This window comes from Perissodus microlepis, chromosome 19 (assembly GCF_051167445.1).
Source record: "Perissodus microlepis isolate ML-2025 ecotype Zambia chromosome 19, ASM5116744v1, whole genome shotgun sequence".
Lineage (NCBI taxonomy): Eukaryota > Metazoa > Chordata > Actinopteri > Cichliformes > Cichlidae > Perissodus > Perissodus microlepis.
Genome location: NC_140479.1, coordinates 11,422,615 through 11,440,581, shown reverse-complemented (window position 1 = coordinate 11,440,581; position 17,967 = coordinate 11,422,615). Strand labels below are relative to the sequence as shown.

The 17,967-nt window shown below is 40.9% G+C and overlaps 1 pseudogene; it reads right to left on the bottom strand.

Moving 5' to 3' along the window:
* Positions 1 to 14,908: 14,908 nt before the first annotated feature.
* LOC146365551 (uncharacterized) lies at positions 14,909 to 17,692 on the bottom strand (annotated as a pseudogene).
* Positions 17,693 to 17,967: the final 275 nt, after the last annotated feature.

Sequence of the window (17,967 nt, the reverse complement as noted above, 5' to 3'; positions counted from 1 at the left end):
AATACTCTCCTATTCTAGTTTTTAAATTTCTATGGCCCACAAGTAAGCATGCATTCTGAGAACAAAGTGCTCTTTTACAATAATATGTTAACAGAGATGTACTTATGAAGTCTTTTTGTAACCATAGCTATCACCATCTGGTGCCATTTAGATAGAAGCCGGGTACCCCCTATACTGGGGGCAAAATGCAGTTTCACCATTTGTGAAGTCAAGTCTTTTATGTAAATACAGGCATGTACAGTATCCACAAAAACTTCCAAATCTCGACATTTTCAGCCCAGTAGCGGACACGTGACTGGAGGAGCGAGTGACATAAATTTAGCAGCACTTTCTCACCTTGTACCTTCCAACTAGTGGAACTGATGTAAAAAAACAAGCATTTGTAGGCATGTAAATAAAGTTTAAATAATTTCTGCTGTTCAATACCTGTTCAAGAAATTTCCACTCACAGATGGTGCCAAATGTCAAAAGACTTCAAAGCCACTGTAACATTTGTGTTTCACTTCAGCAGCATTCATCCTTGCACAGATAATGTTCGTATGTTGATTGAAGATATGCTTCAGTAGGCAATAAACTCCAGAAAACCAGCAAAGTGGTTATACGCAAAAAATAAATAAATTAATTAATAATAATAATAATAATAATAATAATAATAATAATAAAAAACATTGAAGAAAAATAAATCTCCCTGATGATTTTGTAAGTAACAAATAATCAGTCTCTCATTTTTTTATGGTAGTTTAATTTTAATGAAAGACAGAATATCAACTGATATTAACTAACAATTTTTCTGGATTTTTTTTTGTTAATATTGTGTTAATATATTTCCATTAAAATGAAGCTACCATTAAAAATGTGACTATTCATTTCTCTGTAAGTGAGCCAACTTAGAAATTCAGCAAGCAATTATTTCCCTCCACTGTATCCTTGTTGTCTGTTTCATTATTCTGTTCTGTTACATTTTGGATTGGATCAACTGATAAAATGTATGGGAGCTTAAGAGTTAATTTAATTTAACTAATTTAACTTTTTGCTTAACAAAAAAACAGCATGGAGTGATTTTCAGCATCGCTCTGAGACGGGATGTTCCTAAAGGAAAACAGTAATATGAAGATGAAAAATGGCAGTCCTACAGAGAAAAGTAAACAACAATCAAATACAATTATAAAACTTTCTGCTGTTTTCTGTCTTCATCATAAAGAACAAAAAGTTGAGAGGTTTGAACTGTTGGTACAAAAACAAACTAGCAAGCATATTAGAACTGGTACAAATCCAGAAATAAGAAAACATCCCCAAATTTTTGGCATTTTCACATAAACTGCCAAATTCTGTGGACAAGTTCAAAAACCCTTTCTCCCAAGCTTCTTAACTAATCATATAAACTTGGCAAATGATAAACCTGGCAGACTTGTCTCCTTCATCTGAGTCTTTCTTTTTGCACCATCTCTCCCTTTCTGCCTTCTCTCCATCTCTCACTTTCGACATCTAGTTAATTTCAGGGACATGAAAGGTTCTCGGCAGAACAAAGTCAGTCTTTTGTTTCCTCACATCAAAGGTTCAAAATCTCCTTTTAAGCTGCTTGATGACCGACTTTTAAAAGAGAGGGGTAGGTGGGCTCATCTGAAGAACAGAGAGAAGAGTTGACACTGGAAACAGATCAGAAACAATGCTCCTTCTCCATCCCATCGCTCTTCCTGGTAATTCTAATTCCAACATCCAGAGAAGTTTTGTAATGTCAACTTCAAATTAAGAGAAGGAACAAGTGAGGAAAAAGGCAATAATGAAGACAGATGGCAGTAAGATAGAGGAAACATATCTCTGTATATGTCAAGGTGACATATACAAGTCATTTACATTATTATGATACTGCCATCATCATCAGTGAGCAGGAGGGCAGAGCGCCTGTTTCTTTTGAAGCTTTGCTTGTGTTTCCTTGTTTTGGTTCTGTAACATAAACAATTAAACACTGTCATCTGTCAAACTGAAATTGTTCCAGATTATAGAAAAAAGTATGTCTTATATTTGAGCCAGCATGCATACTAGTTTCTAATTCAGTTGGGCTAATGATCCCTTCATTATCGTGTTACAGGCCAACTGAATTTTATACTTTGTTGATGGCCCATCAGCTGTCTTCCACTGACTAGCTTTGAATCTAATTTAGATACAGTTAAACTGCAAGAATGTCTTCTGTAACAGAGAAACTGGGTAAAATTATAAATATGAGAAAAAAAAAACATTAAATATTAAAGAACTCACACATTTTATAATAAGGGATATTATAAAAAATAATTCTAAAGAATTGCAAAGCCCACCTTCCTGTACTGTTTAGACATGAATGATTGCTGGATGCATGGAACAGGCTGGGAGCACAAATGACTATGGCAGTGCTAACACGTGTTATAGAGTTAAGGGATATTCTTAAGCATTCTGAAATGACATTTTCACTTTGGCAATGTCATGTATGTTAAGGTGAAGGTTTAGCACAAGGTAGTGTATCTCTAGCTCTTTTTAGGGCCATTTTTGTACATGTAAATTGAGTTGACCATGGTTCAGATGTTAGAGCAGGTTCTCTTGTAGAACTTAACAGCCTATTTTTAAAAAACTTTATTTAGGTGGGGATCTGAAGTCCATAAAAATCTAAACAGGGAATTCGTAGAGAAGTTAAAAATCTTCCTTAACTCCAAGAAAGAAACAGGAAAAATATGCAGACCTACAGAACATGGGTTAGAAACTAGTTAATGAGAACCGAGTGGATACGCCTGGGGAACTGCATGCAGCTGAACAAGATTCGATAAGGGGCAATGGGGAAGTAAGCTAAAAACAAGGCTCTCAAACAAATGACTTTCAAAATAAAACATGAAGCAACATCACAGAAAAACAGCTAATGCAGAGTTGAACACAAAAGTTTAATGTGGATGCTTGACACTCTAAACACCAACAGAAACCAGAATGGAGAATAAAAAGACAAAAGACTAAGAAGGATACAAACTACAGATAAAATAAAAGCCTAATGATCGCAGGAATCGACTAGAAATAACAGACAAGAAAACATGAACCTTAAACCATGAGACTAAAGATGTTACACAGTGTGTGTGTTGTGTAAAATATTTACACTGCGGCTTTGTGAAAACTTTGTCCTCCGAATCACTGGGGAAAAAAAAAGGTTTGCATCATGTGATGAGCTCATCCCGATGTTTCTGAAAAAGAAACGGAAGAGACAGAGATTCTGGGTTCAGCCAGTTGTCACGAGCAGCGAGCAACAAGGAGAATTTCCTGGGTTGATCCAGGAGTTGAAGCTGTATCATGAAAGCTTTCATACATATTTCAGAATGTCAGTGAGGCAGTTGAAATTCTTGTGGGCAGAGTTGGGACCACATCGGAGGAGACAGAGAAATAATTTCAGAGAGCCGATTGACCCGGAGCAGCGTCTAGCTTTGTGTCTGAGTTGAAACAGCAATATTTTACTATTTCAGTATCACTGTATATTCAGTACACTTCGGTACACAGCCGGATGTTGTTGTTGTTGCCAAATGTTGTGGTTTATTTGAAAAAACTGCAAATTTGTTCTGCAACATCATGCGGTTGATGTGAACAGTGCATCTACAGTGGCTTGCAAAAGTATTCGGCCCCCTTGAACTTTCCCACATTTTGTCATATTACAGCCACAAACATGAATCAATTTTATTGGAATTCCACATGAATTACAGTTACAGTCCCTCCATTTACAAAGGCAGAGGTGTCATGGTGTGATTATTTTACGTGTAGTTGTTTGTTTGTTTTTCCTGTGTAATAATATTCAACATTGCTATCAATACATTTTTTAAAAAATGCCTCTCTGTGCAAAATAGGTTTAAAAACATAAACAACTGTCGGATACTGTTTGTCCGTGATTTGAACCAAGGGAACAAATTTGGCAGGATCAGCCTGATATTATTTTTATCCCGCTGTAACTTTACTGTATAAAGAGCTAACATCTCCAAAATGTCAGGAGTAGTTAGTCATTACAACAAGTGTTTGTGAACTAAAAATCAAGAATGTGGGATACTGTTTATCCGTGATTTGGAGAGCCCAGCGCGTGCTCCTGACGAAGGGAAAACCAATCCTGCAGGGGAGACCTACCTCGGCACTTGTGCAGGTGAAGCCAAAGGGAAGATATGCTTCACCATATTTTCTAGTCTTTGGCTTAGAATGAAGTTGGTTTGGATGAAGCTATGCTTCATCTCCTGCTTTGCGTTTCTGTGGGCGCCCGTGCGAGCAGTGTCCAAGCATTTTGTTTTTTTCCTTTTCATACCGCGCCCCCCACTTTGGGAAGGTCTGTCCTAGTGGTTAGCTTGGAGACTGCATCAAGTGAATTTTTCTGTGGCTTGGCTTGTATTCTTTCCTATTGGATATTTAGGGTCACATGAGTGGGGTAATGCAGGAAGCCATTTTAATATTGGGATTTGCACAATGAGGCGTACCAGAAATCTCCCTGTTTAATCCTTCAGCATCCATCTGTGTTATGCCATTGCGAAGCTTTGTTTGTAAGTTTAAATTGTGTTTCATCTTTATGAGTAGTAAGTGATGCAAATTTTATTGTTTTGATGCATATTTGGAGAGATTTATATATAAATGCCTAAATCTGTTCGCCACGTGTAGCAAATGTATAATTCTTTATTTTCCTTTAGTATATTTCTTTTTTGTATTATTTTGTAGTTTCACAAGTTCTGGGAAAGCACTGTTAGATGCACATTGGTGAAGACAAACAAGTAAACAGCCCTCAACTTTACTTTCACGTCTGACTCATCAGTCAACGCTTTCAGTGCCTACTGCATATGTTTAGCTATCCATCACTTCGTGTACCAGAACCACGCATGCAGGGGACAGAATAATTATGCACTCCATACTGTACATAAATGCCACTTGTTTTGCACAATTTCCAACTGCCGACCTCTGTATATTTTATTTTCATTTAATTTTACACACACACACACACACACACACACACACACACATTCAATAATGCACATACACTCTTATATTTGTACATATATTTATTCTTATAATTCTCACATTCCTATTCTTATGTTATTGTATTTTGCACACCTCTGTTGCTTGTGAAGCTCGCACACTTCACTCGCATGTGCTGTACCAGTGTACTTGCACATGTGATATGCCAATAAAAGTGCTTTGGTTTGATTTGATAAACGAAGGACTCTAAACTGCCAAAAAAAAGTTTAATAATAAGGAATTCTAAAACACGAAACTTAAGAACAACAACCAAACAGAGTATATTGAATGGTAAACATGAATTTAAAGTTCAAAACACAAAACCGAATACATATCTATTGATTGTAGAGTTGGCAGTTTAATTCTTGGCCCCTATTCATATGCCTGAGTGTCTTTGGAAAAGACGCTGAACCCCAAGTTGCTTCCAATTGAGTGTTGCTTCCAGTACGTTGCATGGAAGCTTTGGCACAAATATTTTTGGCTGTATGTGTGTTGTAATTACTGCTTGTGTGGAATGTGGATCTAGCCAATTAACAAGACAGCTACATTAACAACATCCTGCACATTCCTGTTTGGATCCTCTTAATTATTTAATATTTAGTCACAAGACTTTCATTAGTGAGGCACAAAAAGAGTGTGCGTCTATGTTGTTGTTTTTCTGTTTATAGATGCGAACAAACACACACACACACAAACACATGCTGTAAAATTGAACACCCTGCAGAAGTCCTTTATAGAAACAATATTGTTAAATCTGGAACACACACACATACTCGCTTTACCTACATCGTGGGGTCCACTGCGTGACAGGTGCCTGATGGGATCCACCCTTTCCAAAGGGTGTAAAGACACGATTTTCACTCCTAAATTCATAAGAACTTCATCTAAACTTGAAAATGACTTGAAAAGTCAAAAACTCTCAAATAAATTTTAAACCTGAATTTTTGTTTTAATGGGGACCAGTCATATTGTGTGTAATTCACAGTGGGGACCAGTCAAAGGTCTATGAGCATACAGTCAACAACACTGAACCATGAAATTTAACCTGTGTTGGGTAGAAACTTTACTATCAGATTACATATATTTTTAAAAAAATCTGATTCTAAAATATTCTGAAATTACACAAACACTATTTATGAACTTTAAGAATGTTGTAAAAGCTGAGCAAAAGGTAACATTTTGTATAGTGTTTTACTTTGTAGGATTGAACATATGCAAATAAAATAATTTTAAATCAATTCAGTTTATCAGTTGATTTTCATCACATATGAAGCACCAGATCTGCTTTAACAGAAAAGGGAAAACAACATTTTTACTGAAACCACCACATGCAATGTTTTCTTCCAAACCACATTTGACGGTTAAAAAAAGTCACCTACTGTACGAAATGGGCAGACAAACTTTGCATTCACGTAACATTTATTTCAGCCTTTGAAATTGAAACATTCAGCCCCTTACGTCCAACAAACATCACATATCAGATTGTTTGAATTGTTTGAGCTCATCCAGCTCATGATCCATCACATTTCACAGTTAAATTTAAGTACTGAAGAAAGCAATAAATTTCTGTGTCAATGATTGGCTATATTTCCACTAATAAGAATTAAAATCCACTGAGAATCACAAATGTGATCTTGGCCTCAAGCACAGTTTTGTTGAAGCCCCATTAGGTGATCATTATGTTTATTTGATGGTCATAAATTGTGCTGGTCAAAATGTTTTAATTTTGACCAGTACTGTAGGAATAGCAATTCTTGTGAATGGTGACTGGATGGATTGACAACGGATGTCTTGCCATGACATGAGCTCATCAGTCCTTCATCCAGATGAGCTAAAAACATTTTTTACTGCATTTTCAAGATGTGGTATTTTAAGAGATAAATTTTAACCAATTTTAGATATATCAGTATGGGAATGCCTTTTTCTTTTCAAAACATAATTAAAACAATAATATGAATTGCATTTTTTCCTAACTTTTTTCTTGACCTCCAAAAACATTGGTCCAGCACAAAATGTAAAAATAAATGCAAACGGGCAGACAAAGCATAAACGAACAATTAAGAACAAGTTCAGGCTGTTAAACTCTTTTTGCAGCTTTATGCTGCATTGCAGTGATTCATTTTTTTACATAGAACTTTACCGCTGTTCAGCTTCTATTTTTAAGTGCTTTCGGTGAAGCCTCAATACAGGCAACACACTCTGACTTTCCTGGTACTTTACCGGACTCAGTGAAGGACATTAGTGTCTTTTCCACAGCATGCACCTCAGCTGATGTCCAAGTCTTCTTTGATGTTCCTAAAATAGAAAAGAAAGTGACTTAATACGGTTGTAATAATTAATTTAAGATAAATTAAGACAAACTAAAAGGGTAGAAACTGTAGTTTTATGGTAATCACTTTCAAATTTTGAATTGTTTCCTCTTAGCTGTTGAGGGTCCAGTTAAATCATGAATTTTCAGGACATTAATAAAAAAAATCTGTCAGTGAATTGGCAAATTATACATTAGGTGCTTTATCACAGTTATCTGTGGATACATCCTAGTTCCCTGAAACTGCCTACACTTTTCTATCATTTGCATCTTTTTCTTGCTTCTTAGGCTACGTTCACACTGCAGGCGAAAGCGCATCAAATCTGACTTTTTTGACCCTATGCGACCCATATCCGATCATGGTATGACAGTGTGAACGGCACAAATCCGATATTTTCAAATCCGATCTGAGTCACTTTCGTATGTGGTACTGAATCCGATACATATCCGATGTTTTAGAAAGCGACTGCTGTTTGAATGGTCATGTCGCATTAAATCCGTCTTTTACGTCACTGACACAAGACAGACGCCAATTATCAGCGCCCGAGAAGACATCGTGAACGCTACCTGGCCATCCAGTGTAGATGTTAGTGAAACTGTTGGGAAGACAACGTGAACATTTTATTTGTACTGTATACATATATATTTTGACAGAAATCTGCAACTATTCTTTGAAGCACCGCTCCTCTCTAAAACAGCAATAAGGATCATTATTAGGTTATTTACATTATTATGTAAATAACAAAATAACTTAAAGCAAAAATTGGGAAACGTATAAAGTCCGAAGTCTTTATATTAAGGGCCATCAGTCAAACAATATTGTTTGCTCTGGGTCTAAACAGAGCGCGTTGTGTGTGATGTCTTCTTTTGTGCATGCGAGCCGCTTTGAGGGTTCACACTAGAGCGCTTTTGCTGTAGCATTTTATTTGTAGTGTGAAAAAGCAGACAAAAAAAAATCGGAATTGAGCATTAAGACCTGCAGTGTGAACGTAGCCTTAGTACCTCCCAAGTAGGATGGAGGAGAGATACAAGAAAATGTAAGGAAACATCCCTTTCTGATAAGTGAGGTAGCTGATCACAGCTGGATCAGTTGTCAGTCAGCAGTTGAGACTAATCCTAATAGAGACACTTGAAAGTGGCATTGTTTTCTCCCTGTAGCCTGCTATCAGTTTAGCACCTGTACATACAGGGAGTGCAGAATTATTAGGCAAATGAGTATTTTGTCCACTTCATCCTCTTCATGCATGTTGTCTTACTCCAAGCTGTATAGGCTCGAAAGCCTACTACCAATTAAGCATATTAGGTGATGTGCATCTCTGTAATGAGAAGGGGTGTGGTCTAATGACATCAACACCCTATATCAGGTGTGCATAATTATTAGGCAACGTCCTTTCCTTTGGCAAAATGGGTCAAAAGAAGGACTTGACAGGCTCAGAGAAGTAAAAAATAGTGAGATATCTTGCAGAGGGATGCAGCAGTCTCAAAATTGCAAAGCTTCTGAAGCGTGATCATCGAACAATCAAGCGTTTCATTCAAAATAGTCAACAGGGTCGCAAGAAGCGTGTGGAAAAACCAAGGCGCAAAATAACTGCCCATGAACTGAGAAAAGTCAAGCGTGCAGCTGCCAAGATGCCACTTGCCACCAGTTTGGCCATATTTCAGAGCTGCAACATCACTGGAGTGCCCAAAAGCACAAGGTGTGCAATACTCAGAGACATGGCCAAGGTAAGAAAGGCTGAAAGACGACCACCACTGAACAAGACACACAAGCTGAAACGTCAAGACTGGGCCAAGAAATATCTCAAGACTGGTTTTTCTAAGGTTTTATGGACTGATGAAATGAGAGTGAGTCTTGATGGGCCAGATGGATGGGCCCGTGGCTGGATTGGTAAAGGGCAGAGAGCTCCAGTCCGACTCAGACGCCAGCAAGGTGGAGGTGGAGTTCTGGTTTGGGCTGGTATCATCAAAGATGAGCTTGTGGGGCCTTTTCGGGTTGAGGATGGAGTCAAGCTCAACTCCCAGTCCTACTGCCAGTTTCTGGAAGACACCTTCTTCAAGCAGTGGTACAGGAAGAAGTCTGCATCCTTCAAGAAAAACATGATTTTCATGCAGGACAATGCTCCATCACACACGTCCAAGTACTCCACAGCGTGGCTGGCAAGAAAGGGTATAAAAGAAGAAAAACTAATGACATGACCTCCTTGTTCACCTGATCTGAACCCCATTGAGAACCTGTGGTCCATCATCAAATGTGAGATTTACAAGGAGGGAAAACAGTACACCTCTCTGAACAGTGTCTGGGAGGCTGTGGTTGCTGCTGCACGCAATGTTGATGGTGAACAGATCAAAACACTGACAGAATCCATGGATGGCAGGCTTTTGAGTGTCCTTGCAAAGAAAGGTGGCTATATTGGTCCCTGATTTGTTTTTGTTTTGTTTTTGAATGTCAGAAATGTATATTTGTGAATGTGGAGATGTTATATTGGTGTCACTGGTAAAAATAAATAATTGAAATGGGTATATATTTATTTTTTGTTAAGTTGCCTAATAATTATGCACAGTAATAGTCACCTGCACACACAGATATCCCCCTAAAATAGCTAAAACTAAAAACAAACTGAAAACTACTTCCAAAAACATTCAGCTTTGACATTAATGAGTTTTTTGGGTTCATTGAGAACATGGTTGTTGTTCAATAATAAAATTATTCCTCAAAAATACAACTTGCCTAATAATTCTGCACTCCCTGTATTTGTAAATAAAAAATTGTGTTTCTTGTCTGTGTCCTGTTCTGTGTGTTTTTGTTTTTCTGCTGATACAACCAAATTTCCCCTTGTGGGACAATTAAAGGATTATTCTATTCTATTCTTTAAAAAAAAAAAAATGGTAGCATAATAGTAGAAACCATTTTTTATTTAAATGTTTGAGAAAAATGAAATTTCAAAGATCAAATCAGATACTTACAAATGATCAGCCTGTGAGTAGAAATAACAAATAACTTATACCTATACAAATACCTAGTCCAGTCTAAGACAAAGTTTGAAGCAAACAATTTTACCCAATCATGGTTAGAGTATTAGTGCTAACTGAACTGACGTGGCTTGAAAATAAAATGGTAGGCAAGCAGCTAGCAGCAATAGAAAAAGCTAACAATTATAAGCACGCAAGGGTACAAAGAAGGTTACACAATACAGGCAACGACAGTGCTGCCAGGCTCTTTGGTAGGTGATACTCAAGATGATCAGTCTAAAAAACTTCTAATGTACATTCAGTACATCCAGTTACATTACAGAAATTATGTTTGTCTTGTGGATTATTGAAAATCTGCTCTAGATAGTCATACCAATCAAAAAGTTTTCAGGTTTGCACAACTGAAATATACCCAAAAAAAGAACTTCTATACTCTCTGTGCTCCTTTTTGGTTTAATTCTATCCAATTTGTAAAAGCAGGAAGGGGGGGGGGCAAAAACTTAAAGTTCTGTAGTGTTTTTGGCAAATTACCCATTTTAATGCCATCAGTGTCAGACTCCGTTTCCTTTGTTTTAGTTCCTGTTCCAAATTGAGATAGCACAGAATCATTCATTCTGTAAGTTTTCTTTAGGTTTTTGTGAAGCTTGCTTAGAGGCTAAATTAAGACGGGTACCTGAGACGTAACAGGGTGTGCGGTAGGTGTGAGAAGTACCCACTTTAGGATCATCAATGTCAGATCCAGTCTCCATTATTCTCTCAGGTGTTAAGGATCCTTTTTTTAACTTCTGTGTTTATAAAAACCACAAAAGAATAAAAACAGGTACCATCTAGTTAGTCTGCTGGATACCTGTGGGTGTTTCATCAAACTCATCTGTGGTTGGCTGACTTTTCGATCTTTGTCTTCTTTTTTGTCAAAGGATCCCAAAGTCAGTAATGGTATATGGTTGACCTCAGTGCCCATTCAGCCTTCACACTACGCAACATATTTTTTGTGAGACGTATTAACTGTATGTAAAGATGAATGGCATGTCTCCACATCTTTGCACTATTCAAATGATAAGATTTTTTAAAAAAAAAACAAGCACAGACATCTGTTACTTGTCATTTGGATCAAGAGTCTGCACAATAGTGATGGGACAGTGCAGCAAGGGATATAGTTCTTGTCCATCCACCTGATCCACCTGACAGCTGATTTCACTTGGTGGAAATCAGCTGTCAATAATGACAGCTCACAGCCTTTTTATAACATTGAAGTACACTTCAAAGCAAACTGATCAGAAAATTTAACAATTGAACATACATTCGCATGATAAGAAGTAAGTAAAATGAGAGAAACTCTATCAGAACAATTTATTTGGCATGTACTTTGAGGTTTTACAGGTCCCCTCTGTTAACAGTCTGCCACCATAAGATTCCACATTTAAGCTGCAAGTTTAAAAACTATCATGGCATCTATTTTTATATACAGTAAATGGCTGGATGCTAAAAACAGTTAAACATGTCGCCTACTCGATGTTGAGGAACTGAAAGATGAGTCCAATGATACATCCATCTCTGAAAGATCACTGTTCACATATTTCTGCATTTCTTCTGAAAAGCAGTGATAAGAAAAACACATAGCACAAAAGACATTTACTCTGAAATAAATACATAAATAAGAATATTTTGTTTACCATTGGGATTCATTTGGATTTGACCGAGGCTCATTCCCTTGAAGTCTTACAGTCTGCCTTGTTCTAGGGGTAGGGAACTCCAGGCTTCGAGAGCCGGTTTCCTGCAGGTTTTAGATCTCACCCTGCGTCAACACACTTGAATCAAATGATTAGTTCATTACCAGGCCTCTAGAGAACTTCAAGACATGTTGAGGAGGTAATTTAGCCATTTAAATCAGCTGTGTTGGATCAAGGACACATCTAAAACCTGCAGGACACCGGCTCTCGAGGCCTGGAGTTCCCTACTCCTGTTCTAAAGCAATGAGCACTTTGCTGACTTTAGCGAACTCAAGTGTTCCTTCAGGCAGTCTATAGTACTCCCTATGGACTCTTATATCATGGCCTAGAAAAATTGCGAGGATGTCCATCTCATTGTCTCTCGGGTTTAGGACTGTGGACATGTGCTTTCTCAACTTAGTTGAGGACAGTATTTCTGTCTGATGGCATTCGATCCCCTGAAGTGAGTGTCTGCTTCAGGTCTAGAGAAGAAAAAGGGATTTTCATCAGACACACCACAAGCCCGCCGATGTGAAACCAAGGCTTCCGTTGAGGACAGCATGTCTGTTGTTAAGAGGATAGGAACTTTTCTGTTTCTTTTCCCTCTAATTTTGATGCGGTGGAAATGCAGACAAAGTTGTTGTTCAAACTCTGAAAGTCCTACTGCCAAATCCGAATGGCCTTCTGAAGTGTCTCGCAGGGTGAATGCAGTTAGTGGCATTTTTGATACCTCACCCTCTCTCCTGCGGTTAAACAGTATCACTTCACAAAGAGTCAAATTGGCCAGCATGGACCAGTTCTTCGCATTGGGATCACTGGCAAGTCTGGTTTGGTATTCTTTTCTGTACCTATCAAGATACATATGCATGGTTTTTACATCCTCAGTGAAAGGGAGGAGTTGAGGAGTGTTCTATTTTCCTTTTTTTAGAGTTTGCAGGGCAGGAGATGAAACAAACACATCCATTTTTTCTCATAAAGATCCCGGCTTCTGTTCAGAATCTTAAGAAATTCCTCATTGAGAAAATCTGCCATCTTTGCTTCACAATCAAGAATATCTGCGATCTTCTTGAGACTATGGCCCAGTTTCCGAGCCAGTGATGGAGCTCTGTGGTTGAAGCAGTCAAGGATCTGGCTGGCTTTGATGAAGACAAAAACATCTACAAAGTTGAAGTTGGAAGGTACATAGAAATCCTCCATTTTTTTCAGTCTCTCTGCTTCCCGTGAGCACAGAAGTAATCATCCTATTTCTCGCATTTTTTGTCTGATGTACTCATGTTTGGTCTTGTCATGTCCATGTTTTGAATACAAGTGTTCTCCTAGTCTCAAGATACTTTTCTCCTGTCTGATGATGTTTCTGACTTCATCCTGATGCATAGCATTCACCAGTTCCCAAACCTTTCTGCTGACACCATCTGGGACAGGCTGTACAAAGGCACAAAGTGACTGGATCTGACTTTTGCCTGGTTTTGCTGTCTGCACCTCTGTGAAAGCTTGCATCTCGAAATATGTCTCCATAATGAATGCCTTTTCAGCAATGCCTGGCAGTTTATGCAATGCATGTAGTCATTGGCCTTCACTGGTTTACGAGTTTGCTGATTTGGGATTAGTGTCCCACAGCCAGCTTTCAGAACCTCAATATTATAAGCACGGTTCCCCTTGTTTCCAATGAGGTCAAAATGTAGTTTTCGCTCCTTTGATTTCAAAGGAAAACTGATTGCTCCTGCTATAGCTAGTTCACTGCTGTGCTTGCGTATTAAGTGACTTACTATTTTATGGCACTTCTGTAGACAGTATAAGCAGTGATGCTTTTTACTGTATACTCTAGTCCCATCCTCCTTCTTTTTTTGCAGCTTCATCACAGAAATATTTCCCTGGTTAGGTTCAGAGCTTTCACTTTCTCCTTTCTCATGGTCCTTACCCAAAGATGTACTTGGGAGTGCTTTTCTTCTGTAAGTCTTTTGTGACTTCTTTGTTTTCTTGATTTTGAACAATGGGACCCTGTTTGTCAGATCCCTCTGAACTGCTTTAATTCCCTGAGTCTTTTGATGGAACATATTCATCATCAGTGCTTTCAATATAACTTCTAGAAGCTTCTGATGTGTCAGCCACCTTAGAGATTGACTGATACAACTGACAACCAAATGTCAAATGTTTGTGTCAAACAAGATACAAAAAAAGCTGTAAAATAATTATTGAACAGAGCTGTTCAAATAATTGGATGTAAACTCCTATATTTTTCCTCTCTCTCTCTCATTAATTTACATTTTTCCTCCAAGGAGGCAGACTTTCTTGTAATTTCTAAAGTGCTCTTCAGCAATAGTTCTCCAGACTTCGGAAGGTTTTTCTTTGGACATTGGCTACTACACACACACGCACACACACATTTTTACGGCACCACAAGGACTACTGACTGAAAGGTGCCTAATGGGATTCACCCTTTCCAAAGACTGTATAGCCATAATTTCACTTCTAAATTTATCATACATTTTTGTCAATGTAAGAATGGCCTGAACACACAAAAGCTCACTAATCAATTGTAAACGTTGGGTTACTTAACGTAATCCCTGGTTCTTTGATAACAGAGTGAGGTGTTTCACTATGGGAATCGCCTCGGCGTGACCAACTACGGAAGCTCCAATGACACCACGTCTGTCTATGACAGACCTGTCGAGCCGTGCTCAGGGCTGCGCCCCCTCATAGTAACACGGCCGACCAGCTCCTCCTAACTCATTCCAAGCAGATTTCTTTCCGTGCCTAAGCAAGGAGGGAAGTGTTGGTGAAACACCTCACTCTGTTATCAAAGAACCAGGGATTACGTTAAGTAACCCAACGTTCTTTTTCTAACTTCGCTCGGTGTTTCACTATGGGAGATATGGCCCACTCCCGGATTGCGCCAGCTCCCGAAGCTACTCTCCAGTGCTACTCCAGGATCTCAGGTCGAACCTGAGGCACCAGAATCCAGCACGGTCTGAGCCAGGGATGACTGTGCAACATCCAGCCGATAAAACCGGACAAACGTGTGCGGCGTAGCCCAGCTTGCTGCCACACAAATATCCTGGACTGATACACCTCTGAACAACGCCCAGGATGTGGCCACACCCCTAGTGGAGTGTGCTCGGAGTCCCGGGGGGGCCTGCAAGCCCTTACAGCTATAAGCCAGAGCTAAGGCCTCTACAATCCAATGAGCTAGCCTCTGGCGTGATACGGGCCTGCCCTTGTGAGGGGAGGCCCAGGAAACTAACTGCTGATCTGACTTCCTGAATCCAGCTATTCTGTCAACATAAGTCCCCAAGGCCCGGACAGGGCACAAAGTGTTCAGCCTCTGCTCCCTCTCTGAAGAGAATGGAGGGGGGTGAAAAGCTAGGAGCTCTACTGTAGAGCACCTGTATGATGTTTCCAACACTTTAGGGACAAAGGCTGGGTTAGGCCTCAGGAGTGCTTTAGTGAGTCCCGGGGCCAGCTGTAGACAAGAGGGGTGAATAGACAGAGCCTGTAATTCACTAACTCGCTTGGCTGTGGTTAGAGCCAACAGCAGAGTGGTTTTAAGAGAGGGAAACTTCAACCCCACTGCCCCAATAGGCTCAAAGGGGTGGTGGGAGAGGGCGTCTAAAACGACTGACAGATCCCATAAAGGGACCAGTGGTCTAGAAACTGGGAGCGTTCGACGCGCCCCTCTGATGAAGCGACCTACAAGGGGGTGCTGCCCGGCAGGTTTATCACCAAACCCCACGTGGCAGGCTGAAATAGCTGCTAAATAGACCTTTATAGTGGAAAAAGCTTTCCTTTTGTCCAGCAAGTCTTGAAGAAAACACAACAGCTCCACCACTGAACACTGAAAAGGGATAATCTGCTTTTCATGGCACCACTCTTCAAAAACACGCCATTTACTGCTGTAAATGGAACGAGTGGAGGAGGCTCTGGCATTCTGAATGGTTTCAATAACCTTCGGAGGCATGCATGCTGCCTTCAAATTCCACCTTTCACGGGCCAGGCCCAGAGAGCAACCTGGTTTGGATGGGGATGGTATATCTCCCCCCGCACCTGAGACAGAAGGTCCCTGCGGATGGGGAGTGGCCATGGCTCGTCCACCAGAAGCTGGATGATTTCTGCTATCCAGTGTTTGGATGGCCACCGTGGAGCTATTAAAATCAGAGACAGCCCCTGATCCCTCACTCTGATCAGTGTTGGGGAGATCAGGCTGAGGGGAGGGAAAGCATACAGCAGAGTTTTTGGCCATGGATGGGCCAGCGCATCCACGCCCAGTGGCGCGTGTGCGTCTGACAGGGAGAAAAACAGGGGGCACTGTGTGTTTTCTCGCGAGGCGAAGAGATCTACGGCAGCCCGGCCGTATCTCTGCCAAATCTGCTCCACCACCTGTGGGTGAAGCCTCCATTCGCCGAACAGTGGATTTCCTCTGGACAGGAGGTCCGCCCCCCTGTTCAGAATTCCTGGCACGTGAGTTGCCCGAAGGGAGAGGAGCCGAGTGCTGCTCCACATAATTATTTCCCTGGCTAACCTGTGTAGCTGCCGGGAACGGGTGCCGCCCTGGCGGTTGATATAAGCAACTACAGTGGAGTTGTCTGTTTTCACTAAAACATGTTGACCCCGGAGATACGGCAGAAAATGCCGTAAGGCTAGGAGCACCGCGCGGAGCTCCAGCACATTTATGTGATTCAGAGTGAGTCTCTGTGACCAAACGCCATTCACTGCTCTGCCCATCATAGTTGCACCCCAACCTGACAGGGATGCATCTGTGGTCAGCGTCACCCTGGATGATACTGTCCCAAGCGGTACCCCCGCCGCGAGAGCTGTCGGGCTCCTCCAAGGCCGGAGAGCCGCGATACACGGCTGCGTTATTTTTACACCCCGATTGAGATGTCAGCGAGGGCACAACTGCAGAGAAGCGACCCACCGCTGAAAATCTCTCATCATAAGCAGCCCCAAGTGTACCACCGATATCACCGAGGCCATGAGGCCGAGGAGGCGGAGACAGAGTCGGAACCGCACGACTTTCCCCAGCTGAAAACGGGAAAGACAGTGAGTGAAGGATGCGATCCTCCGCTCTGAAAGTGCGATACGATAAGAGATGGAGTCTGTTCTGAGCCCCAGATACTCTTAAACTGTGCGGGTTCCAAGTGGCTCTTTTCCAGGTTGATTGTGAACCCAAGCTCCGTGAGGTGATTCACTACCACCTCGGAGTCTTTGATTGCCTGCTCGCGCGATCGTGAGCATAGTAGATAATCGTCTATGTAAGAGAATATTCTGATGCCGCTGTTCCTTAACGGAGACAGCGCTGCCTCCACACATTTGCTGAACACCCTTGGAGCTAAGGATAGCCCGAATGGGATAGTTTGAAACTCGTACGCTACGCTCTGATAAGCGAACCTGAGATATTTCCTGTGTGGAGGATAAATGGCGATGTGAAAATATGCGTCTGATAGGTCGATTGTAACAAACCAATCGCCTGTGTGAATTGAGCGACAAAGCGTCTTGTGTGTGAGCATTCTGAACGTGTACGGAAACGTGTGAGGAAATAGCGGGAGTAAAAGCCCTGCTGAGCTTCTTCGCTCGGAACCGCTCCGATCGCCTGTTTGTGTAACAGGGAGGATATTTCCTCCTCCAGCACATTCGCTGAATCGCGACTGGCCACAGAAGCTAACACTCCGCCGAATCTCGGTGGTTTTGCCGCAAACTGTAGTCTGTAACCATGGGAAATGGTTGACAAGACCCAGGGATGAACTGCACATGCGCGCCACCGCTCCAGCCGCGCTGCGAGCGGGCCTCTGAAGAAGCGGTAGCGTGACGTCACCCCTGTCTCCCGGAAGGAGTTGGGGCTCTCCCCCTCGGGAAAAGCGTGAGCTCCCCCCGCTGGGAACAAAGACAAATTGCAGTGATTTTCTTTTGTTTTTATTTTGAAACTGGGGGGACATTCTGCCCTTGGCAAACTGCCTGGCTGCAGAAATGCACGTTTTATTTCTTTTGTTACCCCCA